Source organism: Amblyomma maculatum, chromosome 1 (genome assembly GCF_055883805.1).
Source record: "Amblyomma maculatum isolate TAMU_Amacu chromosome 1, ASM5588380v1, whole genome shotgun sequence".
Taxonomy (NCBI): domain Eukaryota; kingdom Metazoa; phylum Arthropoda; class Arachnida; order Ixodida; family Ixodidae; genus Amblyomma; species Amblyomma maculatum.
This window is the reverse complement of record NC_139344.1, coordinates 311849612-311855464: the sequence shown is the minus strand read 5'-3', so window position 1 is coordinate 311855464 and position 5853 is coordinate 311849612.

The window sequence follows — 5853 nt, the reverse complement described above, 5'->3', positions numbered from 1 at the left end:
GAACGAGCCCAGTGAGCCTGCTTCATTGCAGAAAATCGCTGACAAACTCAGCCTTCCGAGCACGTGGACAAAACTTAATGTGCCCGATTTTGATGGAGTTGTGTACGCTACAACTACCGTGACCAGAGATCCATTTCTTGTCGCGCACGAGAAGCTGCTGGTGTTTACTGCAGACGACAGGAAACGGGTCTTCGCTCGCCCTTATTTTCATGTCAAAGAAGCGAAAGAAGTTGAAGTTAAGACCATGGTAGACGCTCGAAAACTTCTTCATCAAACAGCCACTGCTATTGTTTGCAAAGGAGCGATGGACCGACAGCAGTACACCAGCGACTACGCTGAACACCTTACAGACCGGCTGAAGGCTTCTGTGCTCCTCGTACAAGATAGTGTGTTCAGCAAGTCCTGTACAGGAACTGTTACTGACAAAGGTAAGCAGCTATATTTCGTTGTCGAGATAGGATAGGTTGCAATGAAAGTACTTTTAATCAGCAAGGAGGATCATTGTAAAAATAATGTAGTACATAATCGTAGCTTATCATCCCTAAATTATGCATTTTTGCTGTTTAAGTAATAGTGATCATATTTTTGGTTTTAATCTCTTTTAGCTGATGCAACTGTTAATTACACCTCCAAAGGCCTGTGTTACCACTCATTTACAAAAACTATATTGTAGCAAAGAGGACATAGAGCTAAGATTTTGTATGTAGCATTTTTCACATCATATGCTTTTAAATTACAGGTACTGCCTGTCTGGCATGTCGCTACCTCCGGAAAGGGCTCCAGGCAAGAAGATTCCGAGTAAAAATGCAGAAACCGGTGAAAAGAAACCTTCGAAATTCGCTGAAGTTTTCCCGGCAAAAGACAAAGCGCCTTCCCTCACGCCTGTGCACACTGCAGCAGCATATTCTCAGAATGCAGGACCAGAACAGTCGCATTACTGAAGAAGTTTTCAAAACAAAAATAGAAAGCCTGCCACCTAAGCAAAAGCAAGCAGCCCATCACATTTTTGCAGCAGCCAAGCGTAAGAGCATGAAAGGTATGGTTTACTCAAAGGAGTGGATGCTTGAATGCATCATTATCAAAAATGAAAGGACCAAAGCTGTATGAACATATGCGCAAGCAGCAGATCCTTGTTCTACCGTCAAAAGTCACCCTACGCAATTACACTAGGGAATACAGGTCAGGATTCGGATTCAGCAGAAAGGTTTTCGATGTGCTAAAGGAGAAGACGAGCTCAATGGATGTCTTCAAGAAACACGGAGGACTCTTGGTCGACGAAATGAAACTTTCAGAGAACCTTTCTGTGATACCTGGTGGCCACATTGATGGGTTCGTTGATTTGGGCGCTTTCACCCCAGACACTGACAAACATGCAGTGTGTGACCACGGGATGGTAATTGTCTTTGTGCCTTTTGTTGGCAGTTGGACACAAATTATTGCCGTGTTTGCTACACACAGCAATGTGAAAGGAAACCTGCTAGCAAAAATCATGACAGAGGCTGTAATCCTTGCTGAGCAAGCTGGCTTATTTGTTGATTTTATTACCAGCGATGGCGCTGCATGGAACAGGAGGATGTGGGCGCTCATGGGTATTCGGGCAACTCCAACTTTCACTAGGAACAAGGTACAACATCCAGTGGATCCCAGCCGCTCACTCCATTTTGTATCCGATTTCCCTCATTTGGTAAAATGCCTTAGGAATGGACTCCTGAAGTCGAGCTTCAACACCCCACCAGGCGAGGTAATAGCAGCATTCCATTTTGTTCTTTTCCTAAGGACTCGGAGCAAGTAGCATTGAGCCATATGTGTAGTCATGTGCAATTTCTTATGAAAAAATATATCTTTTATGTGTAGCCGTATGGCTGCGCTTGGGTGGATGCAATGAGTAATTACTCCCTTATTATCTTTTATGTGTATTACAGGTGTCACTACGGCCTGTGCGAGAAGCCCTGAAACTTGATGGATCTAATGTTACACTTCAAGCTATGCCCGGGATCAGAAGCTGCCACGTCAACCCGAATAATTTTGAAAAAATGAGGGTCGACTATGCATTTCAACTGTTTGGCAACACTGTCCTCAATGGCCTCCGTCTCTACAAGACCGAGCTTGAAGCAAGCTGGGGAAGCCTAGATCCAGTGCTCACATTTTTTGGGTATGTCCTTTTCTCAATGAACTTGTTGTCTAAGCATGAAAGCCATTTTTTGGTGGACTGCAATGAAAAAGAATACAGTGCTGTTTAGTGTAACAACCACTTATCTTCAGTATTTCAAACATCTTTTTATCATACATTTGTACTGCAGAATGATTCGAGACTTGATTGACATTATGACGTCCCGGTTCCCTGCTAAAGCCCTGCGGCCTGGATCTGTCGCTGAGGACCAGTTGCTGTCCTTCCTGGCCTACCTCACAGAGTGGGAGCTTCATGCTGGGGGACAAGGGGGCTTCCTGTCCACATCTACAGCAGTGGGGCTTCGAGTTACTGTGGCTAGTGTTTTATCAATACTTGATTATTTGTCAAAACATGTTGGCTACAAGTACATAATGACATCGAAGCTGAGTCAAGACCCTGTCGAAAACCTTTTTGGGATTGTAAGACAATCATCGGGGTGCAACAGTCATCCCACACCGCAACAGTTCTTAATAACTGTTGGCTGCCTAAGCTTCTATGGGCTAGCCAAATCTGTGTCAAATGGGAATGCGGAGTCAGGTGTGCTGTCGTCCCTCCTAAAACCAGATGGAGTAGGCCCTAATAAGCAAAGCAAACAGGACCTCATTGAAAGATTGCTTGAAGATGGCAACCTAACTAGTGCAGAGCAACACATCAGTAATGTTGTTCCAGATCATGCCCCATGCGTTGTTGCAAAGAGTGATGCAAGACTAGTTTTTTACATATGTGGATATGTAGCAAGGAAGTTTGTCCTCAAAACAAACTGTGAAGAGTGTCACAAATTGCTCCTAACAAGCAAGGAGAGTGTACAGTTGCTGGGTGCTGCTGACTACACGAGGTTGAAGGACAAAGGTGGTCTCCTGTACCCTCATGGTCACCTGTTCCGGTTCATATATAAACTCGAAGACCTCTTCACTAGTTGCTTCAGCTTACATGAGCTTCATCATGACAGTGTTATGGACATTGTTAGTTTGATAAAGAAAAAGCAGCAAGAGAGCGTTGGATGTGTTAATCATTCAGAGTCGCTGACAGTGCAAATGGTTGCCTTCTATGTGACCACACGTCTACACTTCTTTGTAAGGGCACTTAATCGCACCAGGTGCCAGAAACGGGAAACCGCTAACTACCTAAAGCTAAGCCGTTGCACATGAGCGTGTTTAATTGTTTTTCAGAGAACAATGCGCTTTCGTGTGAACAGTTTCGAACACCAGCTTTGAACGAATTGTTTTGTGATTATGCCTACTACACTTGTCTTTAATCAGTGATTTTAAATAAATGTTTGATGTGTAAAGGTGTTTTTTCCTCAATTCTAACTTTATCAGCTTCAGTACTAAATAAAATTATAGCTTTGACCTGCGTGTTTGAAGAAAAAGACAAAATCACAACAACAGAGGAGAGGTCGGCATCCCATTCCCCCTTTCTCAACTTATGCCTTGCGGCAAACTTTTCGAAAAAAAAAAAAAAAGTCTGCGACACGAGGAACGGGATACTACAAAACAAAAAACGCGCAGGTGTTGCGATGCTGTCTGCTAGTGTTGCAGAGGCGAGCGCCTGTGATAAGAGAACTGGAGTGCTAAATGGGGGCCCAGAATGTGCTGTTTGCCTTTCGCTGGAGCTGCTCGTACTAACCCGCCAGTAAAATGACGCAGACGTCACCGTTCAGAGCAAAGTCTGACTGGTTACTGAAGTAAATGCGAAGCTTCACGCATTTCGTGCCTTGCGCCGTCTGCTCACTTAAAGTAATCTGACGAAACCTTAGCCTTGCTGAAGTCATATTACTTCAATTAATTCGCTCATAAGCAAATAAGAGCGTTTGCATCGGGAGTACTACTCTTACATATGGCAAAAATAAAGAAAACTTCCGTGCTTGCTGCTGCCTGGCTACGGTCGGTCTCTGAATGCTGCTCGGTTAGGCACCGCTAGCGCCACCTGGTAGAGTTAACATGAAGTGCCTCACGCGCTGACCGCCGCTTTTTCCACTACCCAAAGTATTCTAGTACACTGTAACCAGACCTTCTTTATTGGAATGCTCCGTCGCTTCTGCGCATGCGCCAGCTGAAAGAAGAGAGGAGGAATGACTTGCCGGATGTGGCGTAAAACTTGTGCCGGCGCTAGTGTCGCCGGCTCCGTGATCGCTCGCTAGCTGCACCACGGCTGCACTTGGCTGTGGCGATGGTGGCGGACGGGTTTCTTGGCATCGTAGTTTGAACGTTTGAATATCGTAGCCGAGTGGCCGTGTGTGGCCGTGTTCCTTTCCACTTGTTATAATACTCCTTGAGCTTCGGCCTCGCGTACTGCTGTTCGTCAAGCGGCATGCTGTGATATTCCCATGCGTTCTCTTAGTTACAGATATCACCAATAGCACCGTCTCCGACCTGTGGACTCTGCGACGCTAGTTCACGGCCGGGCGCTCTCCCTCGAGACCGGCCGTGGCTAGTTCTGCAATGCGTGTCAGCCCGCCCTTGTCGATGGAACATGCCTGCAGTATGTTGCAAGTAACTGGTGTGGTCAGCATTCCATGTACTTACTTGCATTTCCCGAAATTTATACGAGTCACTGCCTTTGGATCATCCTGAAGTACGTATACAATTCGGACTGAGGTGTACAGCGCAAGCAGCGCAACACATGAGATGCGAAAAACTCGTCTGCGATCGAGTACTGGAATGGAATCTCCCTGTCATTTTTATCGTTGTCCTCGACTTCGACACCACTATCCAGCAGCAGTGGTAAACTTTAATCACCTCGAAAGTTTTGTTCAAGTTTTGTTAAACCACCTCGAAATACCAGTATAAAAAGGCCGGTGGGAGCCTGTAATTTGTACGAAATTTCCTCTCTATCCTGGATTTCAAGAGGTCGGTTAGTGTATCCACAGGGCAAATGTTTTGCCATTTTCGTTGCCTTTATCGGATGTACAAACAGGAATTCGGTGTCCAATTGATGCAGGCAGCTTGGCACAGCTAATCTATTATGAAGCTCCGGTGCGATAGCCAGCCCGGGACTAACCGGGAAATAGAACCTCAACCGGGAAGGCCAGCTATTCATCACAGCTCTCAAGCGACTCACTGCCCGCCTACTGGGCTAGTCATGCAACCGTGGAACCCAGGTATATTTTCAAGTAAACTTCTGTGCTTAGGAGTGCCGGGAGGTAGTCCGCCCGCGCAAAGAAAAAATGCTCTCCACATCACCCGACGCAGTCCTGCCTCTAGTTTTGCTCGTAAAGTTGAAGGCTCGAAGCGCAAGCTGTGAAAGTCCTGGTATTTTTGCACAGTATTTATCTTCCAGCTGCTCTAGCTCTAGACAGTTCTTGTATCGAATTCCTGTATTTTTTTTATTTTTTTTTTGTCTCAGAAAACATCCCACGACGTCCTATTCGATCGATGTTATTTCTACCTGCCCTGTTGTGCTTATCATTGTAGACAAGCATGTAGACTAGTGTCAAAACAATAAATAAACAGTGCTGCGTCCGTGATTCCATCATTGTCCTGTCATTGCCCTTGCGACTAGTTGCAGCATGCACCAAAAACAAAGTTTGCCAAGTAATTATTTCCTCTGCCTTAGGAAAAAACAGGCCAGCTGTGAAAACTGCAAAGATATGGACTGATATCCCTTCATATTGTTTCACACAATCATGCTAATGATGTGTTCTATTTTCAAAGACCTGCTTGCCAGCGCAAGAGGAACATTTA